Consider the following 25075-nt stretch of genomic DNA (forward strand, 5'->3'; position numbering starts at 1 on the left):
ATTTAACAAAATTTATTTATAATTTACAAAAAACGTTAAATAAATGATTTGTTTGCACAAAAGTAATACGATATATTTTAGTTTGACGTCATTAGTTGTTGTATTTATTTACACTTAATTCGATTTGCTTCAAATTATCTATCACAAGCGTTCAACGTTAGACGTTAAACGGTACGTATGAGTAATAATTAAAATCGTTAGCAAAATAGTTACTCATACGTACTGTGGTCCGGGATGAAGAGTTAAGTGCTGTCTTTGCGCTAATGTCGTGTAATTATGTGCTTATTGACAAATTGTCTATTGAATGCGCCATTAGTCAATTCATTACTTTTTTGTCAATTAATTTATTGCTGCTTCATTAGTGAAAGTTCAATGTGCTATGAAAACAGCAGATGAAGATGAAATACTTGTCTAAAAATTATTAAAGGAAAAATTTGTATGTTTATGTTTGAGTTAGAAAAATGAAATAAAATCAATAGAAAACAACGCATAAAATGTCTTCATATGTTTACACCATGTTCGTACAATAATATGATAGACATTTTTATGTTATGGCATTTTTATTTATAGCAGATTTTTAGTTGAAGTAAAAGTTATAACGCATAAAAGTTGCCAAAGTCAATGGCAGGCAGAGTCATAAATCCAGCAAGAATTCTAGTAGTCACCCACTGAGATTTTATCGGTAGCAGTGAGTTTATATCTAAGCAAGCAAAAAAAGACTGAATATGTCTCTTTTTGCAAGTTATTGATTTTTTTAAATTAAAATTCGAAAAAAATTTTGCGTTATTTTAGGAACTAATCGTATAGGGTATTATATTGACTTGACCTCTTTACAAACATTTAGCTATGACAATTTGTGCTTTTAATATATTTAATTTTAACTGTTAATAAAAAATTTGCTTGTTTTGAGACTACTTTTATGTGAGCTAAATTTTTTTATCGTTTGCATTCTAATGATTCAGAGTTTGGCAAGGTTTATGTTCGTCCTATTTTTCGAAATTTATTAGCTGCTAAACTCCAACGCTGAACTTAATTAAATGCAGCACTTAACAGCAACAGCAGCATGTCTTGCAAAAACAAAAAATTTTGAATAAACACGAATTCGTCCATAAAATTCACGGAACTTTAAGTTTACAATCTTTTTGCTTTAGTACATTTTTTATTGCACAAAGGTTGAACCACATATGTGCGTTGGTTTTACAATACAGTGTACACAGTCTATACAGTGTATACAGTACCTCAGTTCTTTTTGTTTTGTATACGGAATCATCATATAATCGAAATGAATTTTCGTCACATTATGAAAGTAGTAAATTTTTTTTATTGCAGCCACTCAACCAATACCGCATATCCCTGAAAATGGCGTACATTTGCATTCACGTCATTCGATTTTGCACACTTTTGTCCTATTTATATGTTATCGTATGCGTTCATATTGCAATGTGTGGTTGCAACATATGGCTCTAGTGATATACAGTGGCGTAGGTACTAGAGCCAATGAGGGTCTATTGCACCCCAAGCATCACTCGCAGTAAGAAGCGAACGCCAAAAAGCCATGAAGCACCAGGTACATGCTATGCTAGCGGCGCCACTGGTATTACCATCTATTATTGACCTATAGAGAAGCATATACCTCCCGGTAGCTTCGCTTATGCGGTGTGCTGTTGTTACATCGTCACATATTTAATAATGTACGTTTGTTTATTGCTTTTGTTTAAATTGGTTTTCGGTTTAGTTTTGATGATTACAAAAATTTGGCAATTGTCCCACTAAATTGAAAAAAGAAATTCTCAGAAAAAAGTAAAACGGAATGAAAATAAATTTATTGAAATTATTTTCGGTTGTACAATATTCCTTTCATGTAGGCCTTTCATTAGGAATAAAATTCAATATGTACTCTTGATTTCCTGCCATGTTCTACTGCAGCATTGTTGTGCAATACTTAGTGTATAAGTTGTCTATAAGTAAATATAAATTTATATAACAGTTTATGTAAATATAAGACCCACTTAAATAAAGGTTAAGGAAATCCGTGGTAAAAATATTGCTCATTCTGTAAGTTGGATGGGATAGGTGGTTAGGTAATGAAATGACTAGTGTCAAACAGAGACAAGTTCAAGTATATAAAATACATATTGTGCCAAAAAATTGCTAGCAACATTTGTCATTTAATTATAATTTATGTCTTTAATGTAGCACTAAAATTGTAAAATAGTTTTTAAAATTGCATTACCGCTTTGCTCAAAATTTATTTTTAATGTAATAAAAATAATTTTGCAAAAAAAAAAATTATAATAAAAGTTAGGATAATTGATATTAAAAGAATTACTCAGAAACCAATATAAGCATTTTTTTCTGATAATATTTAATTATATATAAAATAATATTTATTGAAAATATATATAATGTATAAAGTGTATCAAGTGCAGTTTAGAAATAGGTTTATTTAAAAACTTTAAAGTATAATGTCACTTATTTTCAAATTTTTAGTGCTGTTTTTGTGCAATTAATGTTTTCATTTTGCCTTTGCGCCTTTTGTACTTGATTTTTAAGTTTTTTTGCTGTGAGCTGGCACTTTGGCTGTTACTTATTTTACTATGTTCAAGTTAGCTGAGTAAAATATTGAATACCTATTCAATTTCTAGCTTGATTTATTTTAAATTTAAATCATTTAACTACATATACAATACGTATATGAAAGTAGTAGAGCACTGACTACTTGCATGAGCTTATGTAAATTCTTATAATACACTTTAGTAAAACGACATTTTCAATATATAACATTTTCAATATATAAATTACTTACTTAAATTAATGATATTAACGAAATTTTAGTAGCTGCTCAATGATCATCTATTATAACATGAAGATATACAATTTTGTTATGTAGGTTCAATACTAAATCCTAAATCCATACACTCTAAATCTATGTATAGGCACAATAGTTATTCAAGTAGCAGTGTAAATCTCCCAACATAATAAAAAGGGTGTTATATTAGTTGCTGGAATACCTGGGAGCACGCTGCCTCAGAGGTGGCGTAAATGTAGGTGATATGTTTGTTTATCTATGAGTTATGCCAAATACACGATTATGTAACAATCAGTACAGTCGACTATAGCTAATGTATATGTAGTATATATAATTGGACTGCACTAAGAATGGTTAGCTACTTTAAAGAACTGATGTAGTTGAAGTGTGCGGTATGCGATTAAGTTCAGCATTGATTGCTTGTGTAAATGGAGTGAAGAGGTTTACTTTGTAATTGAAATTAACTGAAATTAGTAATAAAATTTATGTGAATTATGATTTCTTTGATGTAGGTATGCTTTAATTCTTTATTATATGATGTCATTGTCCCTAATAATTTTCTCTCTATTCTTTTTTCGCTGCCGTACTTTTCTCATGTAATCGGAAATAAAAAGTTGTTAGATAATTTGTAGACGTATGTAAATAAAAATGTAAGAATTGAAATGTTTAGCAATTTTTGCTAAAATTGTAGTATAATAAAATGTTTTTAACTATAAAATGTTTAGAAGAACAACTTAATAGTTCAGCAATCTAATCTAACAATCTTTAATGTTTAAATACATTTGTCCCCAAAATATATTAAAAGAAAAAATATTTGAAAAAGTAGTTAAAAGTTCGTTACTGTTCTGATTTGTGCAATAAGTATATTAAATGTACTATCTAAGAGTTTTTTAACAATCCTTGATGATATATTATAAAATTGGTGCATTTTTAATAAATAAAATCCTTGGAAATATGTATCTCTACTTCATGAAATTGCTTTTATTTTTTATAATTTAACTAAAAAGTCTAGTTTTTCTCTTTATCTGATTTAAAAGACATCGTATCATGTGGCATGAAATACATGAATTCAAAAACCAGCATCATTTGTACAATAAACCTAAACAAATTTCACAACTCAACTGCTGTAGCGCAAAAAGTAAACATTTTTGTGAGAAGAGTCACCGCAAAAAATGCTTGAATTGGTCTGCTTTCACCCACATCAGCTTGTGCTGAAATGAGATGTTTTTGCGAAAACTTTAGCATACTTGTATCTTGTTTCTTTAGAAAATTCTCCAAGTATTTCTTGCGAAAACAGTGTTCAGTTGAAATTTTTAAAAAAAAAATAAAGAAAAAAGCGATGTGTGTATCTGTGCTCAGTTCCCACAGACGTACTCACATTTACACGACAACCTTGCACTTGTGCTAACACGTGCCGCTACTGACAAGTGCTTTAAGCCAACATTTTTCCCATTGACATTTCGCAACTGACTTTTGTTTTATGTTAAAAAAAATACGTTTGTTTTGATGTCATTTATTTTCTGTTTTACATTTTTAAACTTTTAAACTTTTTAGCTTTTTAGCTTTCTTTCTATTTTTGTTGCAAGTGACAGTGGCAAAACACAATGTGCTTGCAACGAGACAGGACCCAAGTTGGTCCTTGCAGCTTGTTTACTTTTATCTTGTAACTTGGCATTCTGTAGTTTACTGCCAAAAAGTACTCAAAAGCATAAGTTAGCGTTATTGCAAATATGTCATGTTTACCTACTAAATTATTCTGAATTTATGTGTACACATCCTACATCCTACACACTTCACAACCCGCAAACCCCGCATGCAACACTGTAAGTTGTAAATCCAATTTACCAAATGCAACATGTTCAGCTTTATTACTGCAACATGGAAAAGGGTAGCAACACCTGCGGGCAACCTAATAACATATTTGCGTGACGGTATTTTTTTTTTTTTTCTATTTCTTCAATATGTTTATAGGTCTGTATAGATTCTTATCAGCGCATATTCAGCAACCTGCATAAAATTTTTATTTGATAAGCTTTGATAGCCATGAATAAGCTGAATGTGCTTATGAAATATCTGTCAACTTATAAAATTTACGATTCGAGATAAACCCCACATAAAATGATACGATAAATATGTCAATATATCGTACGATTAGTGTTATGACTAATCACAAAAGTGCTTGAAATAAAACTTAATAAATTAGTAATATATTATCAAGTGATATTATTTATAAGTATTTTATAGTCTGAATTAGTTTTATAGATATTTTTTTTTAAATTTGTCAAATATTAATATTAAATTTGATCAAAAATATAACACTTGTACATTTATGACTAATTATAAAAATATGTTCTCAAAAAAAAAATATTAAAAAATTATATTATATTTGATTAATATTTTTAATTAAATATCTCATTCTTACAAGTGCTTTGTTCGCTCCCACCATTTACTAACACGAATACGATATGGCATTTAGCAATCCATCATCTCAGATTCTTAAGCCATTATGAGCTTTTTTTTTCGAAAGGACATCGTTTTGCTTCAATATTTTGCCTTCTTAAATTATTATCGTAAATTCTTAAGACACCATTCTTTTCTTCCAAGAACAGCGGTTTCCTTGAATTATTATTCTTCCGGTTTCTTTCAATTATTTCTTCAATTATTCAATTATTCTTCAATTTTTGACATATATTCTTAAGTTACCGTATTTCTTTTTTCCAAGTGACAGCGTTTTGCCTTCTTAAATTATTATCGCAGATTCTTAAGGCAACATATTTTTATTCTTCCAAGAACAGCGGTTTCCTTCAATTATTCTATCTGCTTCAATTTTTATCATACATTCTTAAGAAATCATATTTTTTTCTCGCAAGGAGAATACTTTCCTTCAATTATTATGGTATATTCTTACCAGCATATTTTTTTTCTCCAAAGAATTATTCTGCCTTCTTTAAACAATTTAAGCAGACAGTAGTTTTTTGGATGCCTTAAAGTTTGCCAGAAGAATTCTAGTCTTTATCGGTTCACCATCTCTAGTAATTCAGTCTGTATTCTTTATAAATAAATAAATATTATAAAAATATTTGTTAATAGCTTTTCTACCTTTCTATCTATTGTCTATGCACAACTATGTATATCCGGGGATATTAAAGATAGTTGCAAAAGTAAATATGACTGAGATTTCGATCAAATTTTTATTGTAATATATTGTTTTGGTCTTTTCTTCAATGTTGTTATGAAATCCAGTTAAAAAAAACCCCTACTACAAAAATTAAATTAATTTTTATTTAATTTACGTAAATTCATTTTATATAATGTACACTGGTAAAGGTCAACTGCGTTCATATGTATTAATATAAGGAAAAGTCAAGCTGTTCGGCAAAAACAAAAAGCGATATCAATGCAACAAAATATAATATATGAAAAACAAAGTTATATTAAACTTCTGTATAATGTTGAGAACTACCAGTTAACAAAATTAAATAACAGAAGAATAATCTCACTAATTTACTGTGGAATACTTCTATATATATGTTTTGAACATTAAAAAGTGCGATTAAACAGCACTAAGAAATGGAAAGATACAATAATTTCACTACAATTTTTTGTAAAAAACCTTAGCCCTTAATATTATATCTTTTTCGTTACCTTCACAGAATTCACAGAAATGATTTGGTTTTTCATAACACCTTGAACTTAAAGCTCTGCAGTATATTTCTGTGGTATTTTAAAATAATTCCAATTTATTACATTTACATAAAATTATTATTTTTGGTTTCATTTTATTGGCTCGAGCATGATTGAATAGCTTAGATTAATAGTGTATTTCTTTACTACAACAAAAACTAGTCAATATCAATAAAAATTCGTAATACAAATACGAGTTTGTTAGCAAACGTGCTCGAAATGTCAAATGCAAAGTATCCATCATTAAACTTATTGGAAAAATGAAGAAAAAATTGTTTATCTATCGTTGAATTTGACAGAAAAATTTTCCAATACAAAAAGCTCTTCAGCTCATTGGCACCTACTCAACCTTGAGTTGCACACAATTCGTGCATTTCTAAGTTTTACATCCACGGATACGTACTCATACTGGTGGTATATCTGATATAGTATATATTTATTTTTACAGCTGTATTTAGATTGAATTGTTTTTACGTCTATTTATTTTTCATGATTGGCTGCTTTTCTTTCCTTTCCTTTCCTTTCCGATCCAATCATTTCAAATTTCATTTCTTTTATACATTCGAAATTATTTTTTCTTCTGATTTTTAAGCTTAATTATTATTTCATTAAAAGGAAATAATAATTAATTGACGGCATTCAAATTCATTGCCAATAATTGAAACATTAAAAATAATAGATTTTACTATAAACATTGCATTTTAAAAGACAATTTGAACGAATTTCTATTACATATATAAAAAATTAGGTTAGTTTCTGATAAATTTAGATTTGAGTAGACCGAATAGTACATTACATTAATTGTAAAAAATAATTAAATATTTAAACTTAACCCTATAATTTGAATTTATTATTATTATTGAAAAGAAGGGATAGTGCGCTCCAAGTCCAATTTCTTTAATACAGTATAGAGTCTATCGTTCCTAGTCTTGGATCCTTATGATCCATGAAATAACTTCCTAGATATTTTTTCGGCTTGTGCATCAGTGCTGGGTGCTCCCTAAGCACTGATGCAGGTACAATAGTCGATAAAATAACAATTACGTAGGTTGCATTATATATGTAGTACTATAGGTTCAGTAATAACTACAATTACGAAATTATGGATTTCCATTGAGAGCGGATCACGATAACTGTGAATCACTAACGACACCCGACCGGAGGTGAAAATCTGGTACCTTGGAGGTCAGGGTCCGCAACGGGTAGAATGATTGTATACATTTACAATCATTCGATGTGAAGTTCCATTTTCCAACCGAGTGCTATGACTCAAATATCAGCATAGGTGTTAGTAGGCCTCGTTCTTCACTAAGGAGGAAGTTATGCCCAAACATACAAATTCAACTTATACCGGCGGAAATCGTCAGAGTTCCTATGGGGTATTAATCGGCGCAATATACCGATGCGTGTGTGAAGAATACCGTGGTGTTGAGCCTTCATACCAGATATCCACGTTAAATTCTGGAACTTCACCACAACTGTTGTCAGTTAAGTTATACTATAGGTGCATTAGTAGATAGAAGTATAAACACACGGATGTAGATAAAATACTTATATTAAAATTTGATAAAATAAAAATAAAAAATAGATAAAATACTTATATTAAAATTTGACTTGTGTTATATTTTTTATTGTATGAAGTTGTTTTATTTCATACATGAAGTTAAGTAAAGTAATATAATGATTAAAAAGTGCAATACGAGAAATTAAGAATTTCGTTTGCTATAGTTGAGTTGTCTAAATACTCTACTGGAAATCACTTGACCATGTATTTCTAGTTAATAGTGAATGCAGTACATGATTTAACATTTTTTATAATTTTTTATAATTTTTTATAATTATTTTTTCAATTTATTAGAATTTTAGAAATAATGAATTATTTTTTCAATATCTTTCCAATTTATATTTCTCGTAATTTTCCATAGCTCTCTTAGCATTACTTTTATTTCTCGGAAATTTTGTCCTTCAGAGTATCTTTATAAAAACATAAAATCTCAAAAACATTATTAAAAGGAATTAAAATAATTTATTTTAGTTGGTAACAAAGTATATCAAGTCGTATCTGGACAACGGCAGTACTAAAATTCTGATATGATTTATGAGCATTTATTTATTTTACCATTGAATTACATTGAAAATGTTTGTTTACAAACTCAACCTTCGGAACTGTAGTCTGCCCTACTTAATGTCGATTTATCTATTATTCGTAGCTTTTTTCTATCAAAATAATAAAAAAAAAAATATTTTACATGCAAACCATTCAACCGCACAACAATAGCATTAAGTATACGTAGGTGAACACCAAAAGGTGGGTGTCTTGCATTGAAAGGATACTTAAATATTTCCTGATCCTTGTATTTGCTGTTTACTTTTCGTTCTTGCTTTCATGTACGTTAGTTAGTTGACTGGTTGAAAGGATTGATACTTTTAGGTATAAAAATAAAATATTGGTTGGTTACATTAAAACCTTGAATTTTTAGACTTTAAAATGTTGTTTGAAAAAGAATTAACCTTGAAATTTACTATCCAATAATGAACACCTAGAAATTTGACCTTGAAGCAAGAAAACTACGATGTGTTAAATGTATTTTAAATTTAGAAATTTTAATTTAGTTTTATTAAGTATAAACTAGTTTGTTTATTACTAAGAAAAAAATATATTACATTTATCAAAATATATATAATGCAATGAAGAAGACATCGTAACGCATATAAACCATGCATATAGTTTATCTGTTGGCCTATGCGCTAGTTCATCAGTTACATACAGGTACTGTAAACCCAGTCACATAAAGTCGATAAATTAGTAGAATTGGTTGACTACATCTCATTTCAAGCCTACACAAACAAAGTGTAATCAATAAGTAATGAACACTATCTTAAATATTTATTTTATTCCCTACAAATAGTCTACCTTTAAAATTATGCATTTATATCAATGTGTCTTCATGGAACACTAATGGAACTTAGTTATAGCCCTTCATCTTTATGTCACAAATTGTTTTAAAAGTTATACTATGAGTGCCTTTTCGAGTGTGAAAAATAGTAAAAAGAGCTCTCGGTACTATATGTGTATAATAGAATATTTGTGGCATTATTAATTAAGAGTAATATAATTTTTGGCTATAAACTGTTGGAAAAGCAACACATTTTTTGAATGTATTATATCTGTTACTGGGATTATGTATAAGACATTCTTAAAAGCCACTTAGCATAAACCCTACGACATTTCACATTCTTTAGCAATCTGAATAATAATTAACTTGTACTTGTAAAACATAACCGATTTAATTTTTTCATTAGTTCTCATAAGACCTCATGCTAAGACCTCACATAGTCTTCATTATCTTCGTAAAAGATCTTATTAAATGACTTTTTTCAATATTTTGAATGCTTCATTGGATTAAATTTTGTTTTTGATAAAAACGGTCACACAAATTCTTTGAGTCGAGATAAAAAATTTGATAAAAATTGTCAATACACTGATGTGTGTCTTACTTCTTCGCTGGATAAGCACAAACTAAGCATCGCAAACTTTTTATAGTTAATACATACGTTTTTGGTAGTGCAACCAATACACAAAGAAACACTTAACTAAATAAACAATATAAATTGCTCATAAAGTTGTTACTTTCTGATCATATTCTATATATGTTATATAAGTTGTACATTTCATTTCAATAAAGAAATTTGAAAATATAGGTTAAGAATATGTGTTTAAAATTCATCAAAGTCATTTAGTGAAGTAGTTTAGTCAATTATTAAACAAGTATTTGTACATATATTTACAATATATTATAATTGCAATTACGAAGTTATCAAATATACTTCTCTTAATGATACTGCATATATACATATATATGATACTGACATATATAATGATACTGATATATACATAATATATATACTGCACAGTTGAAACGAAAACGAAAGTCAAAGAGACAACTAACAGCACCATAAAAGCTAAAAAGAGAATAAAAAAGTGTAAACTAACTTCACTAAAAACAGAAAATAAAAACACTAACAACGTCTACAGAAAATCTCTACATAAAGATTTTTAATGTTAAATCCCGTATCTAATCGTTTTGTATTATCTATATGAAGAGTATTTCAAGGTTCACAGACTTTCAAGCCAATTTTTCCTTTTTTTTTCTTAATGTTTCAACTATTATTAACAATTTCTAATAAAAGTTACTATGATTTATTTGATTATATTTTATTTATTTATTGACATATATATTTTAAAATATAAATATGTAATTATTTTGTTTGTTAAACAAAACTTTAATGCAAAAGTATATAGTATAAAAAGCAATCTGCATTCATTATAATACAAATCTTGCCAAAAATTTCAATTATTTATTAGTTTGTGTTATTTCACTTCCGTTCTTGTGTTAAAATCATGTAGGACATATGCATGCAATCCTTTGTAACAACCAATGTTTACGACGAATCCTTATTTTATCTTTTTTTATTTATTTTGTTTACTTTCGTTCATTATGACCCTAAATTCTATAAATTTTTTATTTTAAGTAAAGTGCCAACCATTTAAATGCAATATTAAAAATGCCCAAATTTGAACTTGACCTTAAGCACACAAACCCAGCGAAAATCCGAAAACACACCCAGAGTTGCGCCCGTACCATATGGGCGAACTCTTCCATGGTCTGAGTTCAGTTATTATTTTAATTATGACTTTAGATTTATAAACAAGCGCATGAAATTATTTTAATTATTAATTCATTGCGGAAATTCGTATTTTTGCTCGCGTTTGCATTTCATTATTCCATTATTTCTTCCACTGAAAGGAAACCTAATAAAAGCTAATGGCTAAAGTGGAACATTACCCATAAATGTTCGTCGCATATTATGCTTCCAGCTCTACTACGCCGTTTGTGAAGGATGTCTAACTAACTTGACATTATTTAAAATGAGTTCATGTCTTCTATTAGATTTCGCACATTTTCTAGATGCCTCATTCAATTATGACGCAAAAAGGATATTTTTATTCAGTTGTGGCTGAAAAATGGAATAACAGCTTTAGTTGCTTCTTTTTCTCTTCTTTGTTATTAAGTTTTCCGCTTTTCCTGATTGCAGATGCTTGAAATTCTTATCAGTTCACAGAAAAGTCAATGATGTGTAGCAAGATTCTGTTTATAGGAACGAGGAAAGAAAATCTCAGTATTGAGATATGCAAAAATTATTTTAAGCATGGAGGAAATCAAGTGAATGTATGGAATTTTTTTTGTTTCTGTTTCATTATATGTGAAAAATATTTTCATATATAAGAATAATAAATTGTTATCAATAAAAAGTGTGAGTTAAAATATTTAGTAGAAGAAAATTTTAAATTTAATATTGCTTAAATATATTAGATATCCTTCAGTACAAATATCAAGAAATATACCAAATACAATATAGTATGCAATATAGTATTATTTATGAAAACATAGAAGTTACACAGTTTGCAGAACCTATCAACCATATTACAGTTATATGTTTTGTAATATCACAATACTTGAAATGGTTGAAACACATCATATATGCAAATAATGATAACACATTAAAAATAATCTTAAAATACCTACAATGCTGCAAAGCCTGAAAAGTGAGTCATCTGAAAAATGGTTAATTACATGTATTTAAAACTAATTTAAGGAATATTTACGATTAAAGCTATAAGGCTAAAAAACTGAACCGGTCGATATAGAGAAAAATTATAAATAAAACCAGCGAGACTATTCACGCTATGGAAAAAGAAGAATATAAGTCATGAGCTTTAACTCTGTAATAAGTTAGAAATTACAAATTAGGTTGAGCCTCACACAAACCAACTAAGATGTTATGATTATCAACGGAAAAAATATAACAATTTACGAAGAGAGAGGGCCGTTGCCAATTAAAAGAAAATTCAGCGTTCCAATTTTAGAAACAGTGTTATCAGATATTTTATATTGCCTGTATTTGTACATAGTATTCTATGCTTTTGACTTCATGAACTAGATTTTATTTTCTTCCATCTAAATGATCCTAATTCTCTCTAAGTGAACAACTTCCTAAGTTACAGCATTTACTATTCAGTTTCAATTGTTGACCCCTGTTCTTTAGAACCCATTGTTCACTACATATATTTATCGTATTTATGTTTGCTCTCTACTACTGTGTTAGTGAAAGCATAGTATTGTGGCGTGTCTTCTAGTATTTTTATATTATAATCTCTTATATTATTACTCTTTCTTTCTTCACGTACTGATACTACTCATAATCACTTATATACCTCACCCAAATTCTATTATCTTTATGTAAATTAACATTATGTAGAGTATCGCTAGGTCTATAATTGTCGTATAAAAAGTTTATTTTAGATGTTAAAGTTTTAAGTTACTTTATCTTAAATTAAGATTCATAATTTACTTACATGTAAATAACATTAACAATTTTGTGACCCTAAAGGTCATAATGCTTTACAAGCACAGTTTAGGAATAGGAACTTAATAATGAAAGGAGAGGCAAAGGGACTGCAATCTTGAAACTATATTTTGTCATTCGTGCGTGGAAAACTACAATTAATTGTTGCCTTTGTAGTCACAGAATTGCATGTTTAGCCGAGTATGTGGCAAGGAAGTCTATTCAAAATTCAACTCGTGCATTCAACTTTTTTCTTTTTCACGTACTGCATTTCATTGTATACGTGAATATTGTTAGTTTTTTTTTAAGGAAGCTGCAAACGTTAGGTGCCTTCTAAGCTTTTGTATTTCAATTGCACGGAAAAACTGAAAGCTAAAAGCAATTATTTAAATTATTACTGCGAACAGAAGTGTAGTTGAAAAATTGTTTCATGTTTTCAAAACGCTGACTCAGTGATGCATTACCAGCATGCAAAAAAAAATTAAATTTATTTATAATAAATCTTATATCTTTGTTTAGCAGCTCAGTTCGTAACTTACCCCCCGAACAATGCATCAGTCATTATTTAAACGCATATCTTAGAAATATGAGTAGCTGCTCGTGCATGACATCAAAGAGAACTTATTTTTCTAAAATTGCAATGCCATAAAATGCAATTATTCTCAGTTAACTATTTCGTACTGTACTGATTTCTACACATTTTATATAGTATATATGTACGTATAGTATGCAATAGACATAGACATATATATTTATATTTATTTATTTACTGCCGATGATTTGGTATATACATGCATAGACAGGGTGATCAAATAATTGTTTGATGATAGCACAATAGATTCCATAGTTCGCGGTGTCCCTACTTAAAATATATTATTTAATCGTCTTAGCGACCATTTTTTCAAAACCCTACCCAAATTTTCGTTTTTATTCAGTATTGTTCTGCAAATCGTCTAAGAAAAACACAAAATTGCACAGAATGTAGGCATTAATAACATTTATTATAAAAAATAATAAATCTGATCGATTTAAGGTGCTGAAATCCTTATGGGCTATATGGCTTACTCTGCTTAATCTTGTTAAAAAATTGAAATTTGTTATTTAAAATCTTACCTATCAAAAACGTAAACGAAAGTGTTAATTAAAATTGAGTACAATTCATGAGAGATTATTCTCAAAAATTGGACTTTCTTATATTAAGTTAGGGTTTGTTATATTAAAAATCCAATCCGATGCTAAATAACCTACTATATAATGAAAAATATCATTGTTGTGCCGTATATAGCATACCTTTTATAATGATAAATTGGGATTTATTATATTATAAATCCAATTCGTCAAAAACGTGAATGTGCTGCTGAAAATAACGATGATAAGAGTATGAACCAAAGTGTTTATATAAATGGAGAAGAATCAATTAAGCGTCATTCTTAAGAGCATCGATATTCCTATGAAAAGTCCATTAACATAAAATATTCTTCCAAAATATTAGTATTTGAAGGTGTATAAGATTCAGTTGACCCAAGAACTTCAACCAAACGACTATTTATTACTTACAATTTTGCAAAACGAGCTTTACATCAATTCGAAGCAAATCCATTATATTATGGAAAAGTCAACTTTAGGAATGTTATAATATGTTAAGCCTTTTCCGAGTTAGTGATCTGGGCACTTTTACTCTATGATAGCTGTGGGGATTCTGCAGAGTCCTGCCCATCTCACTGACTAATTTGAGTATTACTGATAATCATCGTGATTATTCAATGATTGATCTAAAATCTGCGTACCGCTCACTTCGAGTTAAATAGCTTCATAAACAATTATAGTATTTGGTATAAAGAAACCCACTTACAGATTATGTTTACAAGCAAAAAAAATAAAAGTTCGAGTGTGTTCAGAAGATTTAATTGAATCGTATATATTCGAACATGAGTAGAGAGTGAGACATAAATATGATTTCTGAATTTTAGTTTGGCTTGAATTAGAAATTTTAAACTTGGATAATATGTAGTTTTAACATGATGGTGATTCCAACTTGGATAATATATAGTTCTTACAAGATGGTGCAATATGCCTAACATAGGTGTCATGTGAGAAGATAAAAATTGTATAGATCTTATTTATTCACTCTTTATATATATTACATTACTGTTTAAGTATAGTTTAACTATAGTATGACTTCACGCCCAATTAGTTATGATTTTAGCTTTAAGTGTAGTCAGAATAGTCAGAAATATAACATTTCATTGCGAAAATGTCATCACTTTCTGTGATTAAAGGCAGTAATGTGGAATGTATAATGTGTATTCTCTAATGTATCTAAATAATGGTACTCAGTATAATTTAAATACATTCATTAAAATTATCTACTGAACAATGCCGGTATAAAATGACTTGAAATGCACTCGTCTGTGTGCATTTAATTATTTTGTTTAAACAATTACAAACAATCTGAAGTGCGATAATGAAATTTTCGAAATGCTTTGTAATATGGGTAAATATGTTAACAATTCGATAAAATTTATTTTACTTCTGTTCAGTGAAATACGAGCACTTGAAACTAGTAAATATATACATAATACCTATTAACTGGAGATAAACACAGAGTTGAAGCACCTCATATTAATTATACTAGTAATTATCACAAATTAAGTTTTATTAATAAATTGTTGAAAAAAGATACTCACAGAAATAATGCAACATATTCCGATAATAGTTTGGAATATATTGAGAAAAATATATAATATAAATAGTTTATATAAAAAAATGTTATAAAACTCACTAGAAAATATATAATATTAATTTATGATTGATTTGTTTTATTATTCAAAAATATTGCTAAATATTTTAAATTTACTAAAATAAAACTATTATTTAAATTTATGAATAGATAATTATTTAATAGACGTATTAAACATTTTATTTTATATTTATTTACATTAGTAACTTATTTTGCACTCTGCTCTTAAGATATTTTTCGTAGTGGTTGTTAGTTACTTATTAGTCACTAAATCACTAATTTAAGTATTTAAATATATAATAATCCAACTTTAGTTAACATAAACAAATAAAATTTTTGTTTAAAATTTAAAGATAACATTCTTGAACAGTATTCTTAATTACGAGGGCTATCTGATAAATCGGTACAGTGATATAGCCCAAAGAAAGAAGAGAAACTGGAAACACTTTATTTATAGTTTGAAGAAATTGAAGGACATACTTGTGCCTTAATAGACAGAATTGGGAGTAACGTACAAACCAAATTCTAACGTAAATAAACGTAATTTTTTTTAAAAAGTTATTTTCAATGAGGTTATCAATAGTTAATTATTTACGTCGGTAGTTCCTTGGAATGTTAAAGTGTATATGTTGTTTGTATGGATATGTCTGAGTATTTCCGTCTGAGTATTTGGTCTACGATGTCTATGAACAAAAGGGAACATTGGCATTTACATTTGTTGATAACGTAGATATTCACCATAGGTAAAGATGATTATATGGTCCACTATGTCTTTTATCAAGAATTCACAATATATCTTTCACAGTGGTACAAACATTCAAACAAAATTAATATATACTTTATTTATAAAAAAATGGAGTATAAAAATAATAATTCTATAAAAAATGAGAAATGTATGGGTACTATTATAGCTTCTGTTTTGATGAACATACCTTTTTTTATTTTCTATTATTGGATTATTTTATTTTCTATTATACGGAAATCTATAAATAAAAGGAGTAAGATTTATTTATATTGGATTTCATCATTATGATATATTCTAAGCTCTTCTATAATTTTCTTCAATGTGCATTTATTATTTCCTGAGGCTCCCTAGTTTTTCATCCCAATAGTTCTCATGTTTTATTCGATTGTATTAAAATCCGATAAGACATAATTTTGTTCTGTGTCCTGAATTTCCGCTGTGTCCGTAGCAATTTTGGCGCAATGCACTAAAATCGTCGAAATGAACCGAAACATGTGATTTTCAAGAAAGCCAAAGTTTGTATTATTTCAAGCTATATATAATGTGGGGTTGAAAGAATACTGCGTGATTATCTTGGATTATTCCTATGTTATATTATTAGGTATTTCTTCGTTTATAACCAGCTAGTGTTTTCTACTTTGGACTAATAAAGCTAACTGATCTAAACCATGTACTTTAAAGTTAGCTTTTATCGATTCAGGAGGTCTTGACATGTGGCGAACACATTATTGGCATAATCCATGTGCAGTTGTCACCCTGTTGGCCCCAGCTCTTAAAAGAATGTACTATATTTTATATATATCGTTGTAGTAATATACATTTTATTATTTAACCTTTAGTTAAATGGTTTCCTAGGTTCCCTATAAGCTTTGATATGATCCAAATGTTACTCTAATCAAATAAATCATAACAGGTATTGATCAGTAAAATGACTTAGCAATTTCTTATACTTTAATTATATTAATCAATTTTTTATCGATTGATTAAATACTAATCAATTTTTTATTTTTTTTAAGTAAACCCGTTTGTTTTTTCAACGAGTAATTATTTTTGTTTAAATTATTTGTTCGATAAACTATTTCTACTTAATTTAATTTACATGTTTTATTATTATATTTACTGTTTTAATTATAGTGTCTGAATGCTTTCTAAAATTAAAATAAAAATTATTTAAGTGATTATATTATATTTATAAAAAGTTGATTGATTGTTTGCATTTTCTCTGAGAGTAAATTATTGTCACTGTATTGAGGTGATATTAACAAAATATTAAGATGCAAGAGTTTTTACAGTAAAAGCTATAGAAATTGCAAAATAAACTGTTTAACATTATATATAATATATAATTGGCTAACAATAATGCTAAGCACTTACCCTATAGCACTAATGCTGCTAACACGAGTATGATGTGATTATAAATTATGGAAACAAAATATTTTTGTGAAATGCAATAAAGAGTTAGATAGATGCTAGTGTCAGCCTGTCATATGGAGAATGTATGGATAATGAAATTTTTTTTGTGGTGAGCAGATGGAATGCCTTATGTGCTGTCAGATCGACCGTTGGCGGAATCGTGTGCTCGACTCGTTAACAATAATATGTAGTATACAGATTAAAACATCTTTTCGTCGGCGAGAATTATTTCTCCTCGGAACCGCTTTCACATTACTTCGAGAAGGGTTTCTTTTATGTTGGCATAAAAGATCGGCATCTAGACCTCAACTTTTTCATCGCATTTTCTTGGTGTCTGCACTATTTATTAGCTTAGTTTCTGATTCTCCTTTCTAGGTTAGGGTAGGGTAGGTTGGGCTAGGGTAACTGTTACCCAATACAATGAATAAACAGACGTTAACATCTCTATTCAAACAGCTCAGAAGTTTGCGAGTATTTAAAGTTTTTGATTTTTCTAATAAGTCATAAATATACCCAATCTATTCGAACATCACAATCTTTGAACATTTTGCAGCACTAATAATATTTAAAAAACTCTCGTGACTTTTCTTTGCATAACTTTTTGTAGGAGTTTTATGTACACGATCTCATCTTGCAGATGAGTGAGGATGTTATCTCAGATAAACACTTTTTATGAATTGCTCAAGATATGTATTACAAAATTCATATATATCAGCAAGATCTTATCTTATACTGTCTATGCAAAATTATGCAAAATTGAAGATGTTATCTGGCAGTGTCATAAGCACTTTATATAATTTGCTCAAAATATGTATATCAAAATTCATATATCTCAACGAGATCTTATTTTATGCTATCTATGCATTATTATGTATAGATTGAAAATGTTATCTGAATTAATATATCTCAGCAATAATTGTCTTGGAAGCGATTTGCTGTTCATATCTTAGTTGTATCGTATTGTGTTATCATATACTCTCATCACATCTAGCAGAAGAGTGCCGGAAGAGTATCAGCGCTACTGGGGCATACGCTGCTTTGCCAATATGGGACTCATTCATACTTTTACCTTCATTTCAACTCGATCCGCTCTTCACTATGAAAAGTTTCATATTTTCTACTTGCATGGGCGAAAATCTCGACTTTGAAGCCAACTTTATAAATATAATTTTATATTTTCATTTTATTTTTATTATTGTTTTCATTGTTTGTTTATTATTTATGAGATTTTTTTTGCTGACATTTGTGTTTTTACGTAAAAATGTGCTCGTATTTGTTTATTTAATTTTTTCCTAGCATTTGTCAACGTAGTAATTTCAGTGTAGCGTTGCCAATTGGCACGATGTCGTTCCAAGCAGTTTCTTCAGTGTCTCTGGTAAAGCCGGCGCGGAGCGTACGTTTAGCTCTTCTGCACAAAAATGTAGATATAAAATTGGTTTTATAAAAAAAAATGTTCATTTGGAAATGTTTAAAAATTTAACTACGTTCAAATTAGAGAAGATTGCCACGATAATTATGCTTAAAAAAGTTTTTAATTTTTCTTTACTCGTAGAAAAAAAAGTGATATGTAAAACTTTTCCCTTGGCAAATCTGGCATATTCCAAAGTTAGTGCAAAATTATTTATAATTTTTCAATCGTTTAGTAATTTAGTAATCAATTTTAACAAAATTAATCCAAATTGAAGTGTGAAATAAAATTAAGCAAATGTACGTGCTGTACAGAACAAAATATACGTTCACGGAAATGCAAGTATCAAGCATATTAGTGACCCGCAAGTACTCAGCAAATTCCAATAAAACTGTTTAATCTGTTAAAGAACTTTTGAAAATTAATCTCTAAGGTAGTAAGCATATTTTAAATCAACTTTTAATAGTGAAAAGATTTTTTAGTTTTTCAATTTTTATGTTTAATTAAACAATAAACAATTTTGAAGGCAACTATTCTCTTCAAATTTAAAACTGCAATCCATTTGATTGAACTTATTTATGTTAACTTTGATTTAGTTCTCTATTGAAGTTTACTACACCAAATTATCATATATAAATAATATTCAAAATTTTAAAAATCGATATAGTCAGTACTATACTGTAAAGTAAACAACGATATCTATTAACAACAGATCATGTTGCGTGTGGATAGTGTGCGGTTCTAGAGATTTCCTGTGCCGAAAGAAAAACAAAGATAGTCGTGCATTATTGATTGTGTAAACTAAACACTAACAATTCTATGTTATGCACAATCTATTCTATATTATTATTATTATAAAATAGATATTATCTATAATAATATTCTGTTATTCTACATGACTCTATTCTACAACGTGTGTATCACTAGGTTCTTGTTTGGACGAATATAATGTATCGTTGATCACATCGTTTTTTGTGTAAATTTGATTCACTCCAAATGTCTGACAAATTTTTAACACATGTTTAGATGTAAGCATTTACTCATTCTATATTCATTCGTTTGCTATTCCCTCATATTGACTATGTCATGCGTTTAATACAAACAATTACTTGTGCGTGATTGTATAATAGGAAAACAAATTAAGCTAGCAAATTATTTTGCTATGAAAATTAATTATGAGTTTTCGAATTTTGTACTATAATTTATTCACAAAATTTTTGAAAATAATTTACTTTACGGTTTATACATTACAACAATTTACAAATGCATATCATTCACGTGTTTGCTTCATTGAAAATCTCTGTAGTATACAATAGTCAGTACACCCATATGCCAAAGTGAAATTTGTGTCACTTCAGCATTTCTCACATTTTAACAACCTACGATAAAAAATGTAGCATAGTCTATTAGATTGTTTACTGTAGTATGGCTATCAGTAGACAACAAAAAAAGTATAATATATAATATATAGCGTATTAGTCACAAATTAAGAATTCATATTTAAATAGTTTAATTAATAATTTAATTAAATTTTAATTATAGTTTAAAAGAAGTCAATTTTATTCTATTCTATTTTATTGATAGAACAGTAGAATAGAATAGAAATTAAAATAGAACTTATATGAATAGTAACGAACTATAAAGCAAGTAAGAGCCTCCTTCTAAATGCATGAAGTGCAATGACAGTTTATCATTATCTATAAATAATTAGTTTGAAATAATGTACTCGTCACGTTCACATTTTCATAAGAATCGTATATTCTCCACATTTAATCTACGATTACTGTGAATCTTTCCATGTTGCTCCAACCTTTGGTCAAACTTTTCATGTAGAATTACTTTTATAAATAGTAGTGTTTATATAGTAGTGTTGACTATATTAATTTCTTCGAACTGTTCGGCATAAATAATTCATATAGTTTTTCATATAGTAAAAAAACCGAATAATCTGGATTTGTTTAGAACTCGAATTTTTTGGCGCATACGATTAATTCAGATTAATTGAATGATTTGTGTATATCTAAATATTTAAACTCTTTCGAAATGTTAGAAAACAGATAGCACGATTTTATAGCTAAAACTACTTTTTTATTTACTTAATTTATGTATATAATAGCCTAAGTGGATCTACTAGAGATCGCCGCTATAACCTAACCTAACCTATGTATATAATATAAATCGAATATATTTCAATTATTATTAATTTCAAGGAATCCATTTTAAATGTCCTTTGCTTAAAGTGTCAAAATATTAAGCCCATCAACATACTTAATTTATGTATATAATAGCCTTAGTGGATCCACTACAGATCGCCGCTATAACCTAACCTAACCTATGTATATAATATAAATCGAATACATTTTAATTATTATTAATTTCAGAGAATCAATTTTAAATGTCCTTTGCTTAAAGTGTTAAAATATTAAGCCCATCAACATTAAAATCCTTTAATCTTTTCGCCATAAACTTATCCTTTAATTAACTTTTGTCAGTATTTTTATTCATTGAAACGAAACTACGTGTCAACAATATGATGAACTTTCATTTTCAGAATAAACTCATGCAGTTTATTCGTACCTTTCGCTTTCGTCTTGTATTATTTTAATATTTTGCATATACGAAACGCCCATAAAGTCTCGAATTTCGTGTCCACCTTCAGTCCTTGCCATGTCCTTGGGAGCATTGAATACATGCAGAAACTGTTATGGCGTGAAAATTGTGGAAATCGTGAAAATCGTGAAAATCGCTTCTTTGCAGAACATTACAGTTGCGTGTGGCGGCATGTGTTTGTGTTCGATAATTCTGTGGTGCGGTAATGATAATGATGGTTGGATGGTTGAATTGTTGGATGGATGTGATGGGTGTGATGGGTTGTCGATGTCGTTGCTCACGTTGGCAAAACTCATTTCATCAATAATTTTGGTAGTAATTTTTTTTCGCAAGAAATAAATAATATATTTATAGTGCTCGTAAGTGTAATAATTTGCACTCACATAATCCATAAATATTTAATATTTCGACCATCATAAAAGTAATGAGCAAAACAAAGTGGCATTTTGGCTTTTGGCCAATGTTTCCATAATTTTGATTTTCCAAAAACGTTAACTTATCAAAGTACAAAAGATATTAATTTTTTATGTTTTACTTAAAGTAAAGCAAAATTACAGCAATATCATATTTTCTAACAAAAATTATTAAAATATCTTTCAAATAATATCATCAAAGTTTCATTATATATTAAATCATTATAATAGTATTGAAATCACTTAGTAGTGTGAATCATGCATCATTAAAACGTTTTCTATTAATGGGAATACCTTAAAAATTTTTACTCTATTGCACGGTATTAAAACTGAGTCATAAAATTTAATGCATTTTTGTTTACTTCAATAATTATACAATACATTGCACTCATAGTTGACAGCTATCAGTTTTACTATAATTGAAAATAGTTTTTGTAAACAAAATTAATAATGTAATACACACAAATAGGGCCACCTTCTTTTTGACAGATTTTATTAGAATCTAGACCTAGCAATAACTATATTTTTTTTGTTCCAAAACTGTTCTTCGGTACCTTATATCTTCGTATATGATATTTGGATTCTAGTTTTTCGGGATCGCAATTCATATCTAACTCATGTCCCATTTTTATTTGATGAAAGTAAAATTTGAAAACTAAGAGAAATAGTACAAAACCTTAAATTAATTAATTAATTAAATTAATTATATAAGTTATATATAAAAATATTAGACTCCCTTTCATACGAAACTACGACTGTAGTTTTTACCCGAGCAATTTTATCGTTTTTTCAAAAGTTGCAACTTAAAGGCGATGAATGAACACTACTTTATTGTCCTCAATAATTTTCTGCAGAATAGTAGACGAAGCCACGCCTATAGCTTCTATAATTAAAAATCATGTAAGGAAGATTATCTAAACAATATATATTTTGTTTATTTTTATATTTAATTTTTTATTATCAAAGCAAAACGAGCTTTGTCTGCTTTTTTATTTATAATATCTCCAATTTCTAATGCCATCTGCTTAGATGTTTTTATGTCATATTTGATTTCGTTATTTTCTGTTATATGGTATAAATGCGCTTTAAAAATTAGCTGTTACTTTCTTTTAGTTTATCTTTTCAATCTAATCATATGTGTGTTCCATAGCAATCTAGGGAATTTAACAAATCGAACAAACATGGTCTACTTCGCACAGCAGTTTAAACCTTTGATCTATTCTTATTGTTGACTTCAGTTATATAAATATATTAGCTCTTTTTATATATAGTAGTTTCAACTGTACTTTTATAATTCACCTACTTTTTTCTTCTACTTTTTGTATTCTACTGTTTTTATTTTACTTTTTTCTTCTACTTTTTCTGTTCGGCTTCTTTTTGTACTGCTTCTTTTTGTTCAGCGTGTTTTCTTCTACTTTTTATTAAACTAATTTCATCTATTTTTTTCTTCTTTTTGTTTAGCGTCATTTCTTCTACTTTTTGTTTAACTTTTATCATCTACTTTTTTCTTCTTTTTCTTCTACTTTTTTCTTCTTTTTCTTCTACTTTTTTCTTCTTTTTCTTCTACTTTTATATTCGTTTTCTTCTATTTTTATTTTCTTTTTCTTCTACTTTCATCTTCTTTTTCTTCTAATTTTTTTTCTTCTTTTTTTTCTTCTTATTTCTTCTTCTTTTTTTTTTTCTTTTTTCTTCTTTTTTCTTCTACTTTTCTCTTCTATTTTTTTCTTATCCGTTATTCTTCTAATGTTTTTTTTTCACACTTTTTTCTTCTATACCTTTTTGTGCTTAGTTTTCCTAATTTTCTTTTTACTATTATTGTAATATAAAGTAATCCCCCTATAACGCGGTGCCCTTATAACGCGTTTTCATATTACGCGATTTTAATCCTTCGTATAACGCGGGAATTCTCCCATATAACGCGGGGATTTGTACAGTTCATAATTAGCTTCGCGTACCTTTGCACGTGTGTATATCCCGTATATGGTAATACCCCTATGACGCGCTAGATTGGTTCCGCGTTATAATAGGGGGGATTACTGTATATGCATATATCACTGTTCAAGTATGCATGCAAGTGAATCTCAAGTTCGTATAAAGTAAATCTCTTTGTTTTCATTTAAAACTATCTAATAAGAATTTAAAACAACTGTAATTGTAAATTTTACATTTAATACAAGTTTGAAGACGAATTTGATTTATTTTGTTTGAACTTGAATCAATTTTCAATGTTCAACTTAATTACTTTAGTAGATGCTGTTGAAAATTTTTTATTAAAATGGATGAAAAGTTTCTTAAAGGATTGAGGTAGCTCAAATAAGTTTCTGTCAAGGTTATTTAAAGTGGGGTTGGGATGGTAGATGTTTTAGTGAACCCATGTTAAGTCAACACACATGTCTGTGTCATAGCCATATCAGCCCAGCCTACAAACATGTCTAAGTATTGCCTTCCGTTTTTCGTTTCTTCATGCTTTATCCTTTCGTACCCACACAAAATGATTTTCCAAGCACGAACGAGGGTACTGACCATGAAGTAGTATAGTTTGAAAGACAAGAACTGTGTCATTGAAATGAGATAAGAATTTAATTCTTCAAAATTGTATTTAATATTCAACAATTTCATTCTCATCAAATTAAATAAATAAACAACACATAAACACACACACATACATAAAAATAAAATTAAAGTTTAATTGTTTGTTGCTTTGCTAAATAAAAGTGAACTAAGTATCTATTGTTTTTTTTTCTAAGAGCAGATAAAAGAGCTAAGAGCAGATAAAAAGTTGATAAACATTTATAATTGCTAAACGTGCTTTACTTTTTAAACTTAAACTTAAACTTAAATGAAG

The 25075-nt window shown here is 28.3% G+C and overlaps 1 protein-coding gene across 2 annotated transcripts in view; it reads left to right on the forward strand.

Annotated features, from left to right (window-relative positions):
- Positions 1–25075, forward strand: part of LOC119668911 (hippocampus abundant transcript 1 protein-like) — a 53903-nt gene that overhangs the window by 19102 nt on the left and 9726 nt on the right. The window contains exon 1 of one of the 2 annotated variants that reach the window (XM_038078591.1): positions 19337–19640. The exons of the other annotated variant lie outside the window; for it this stretch is intronic. The gene's annotated coding sequence lies outside the window, so the exon portion shown is untranslated. Of the gene's footprint in view, positions 1–19336; positions 19641–25075 lie in introns of those variants that run through there. 2 annotated transcript variants of the gene reach the window in all.

Source organism: Teleopsis dalmanni, chromosome 1 (assembly GCF_002237135.1).
Source record: "Teleopsis dalmanni isolate 2A chromosome 1, ASM223713v2, whole genome shotgun sequence".
In the NCBI taxonomy this organism is placed as follows: Eukaryota; Metazoa; Arthropoda; class Insecta; order Diptera; family Diopsidae; genus Teleopsis; species Teleopsis dalmanni.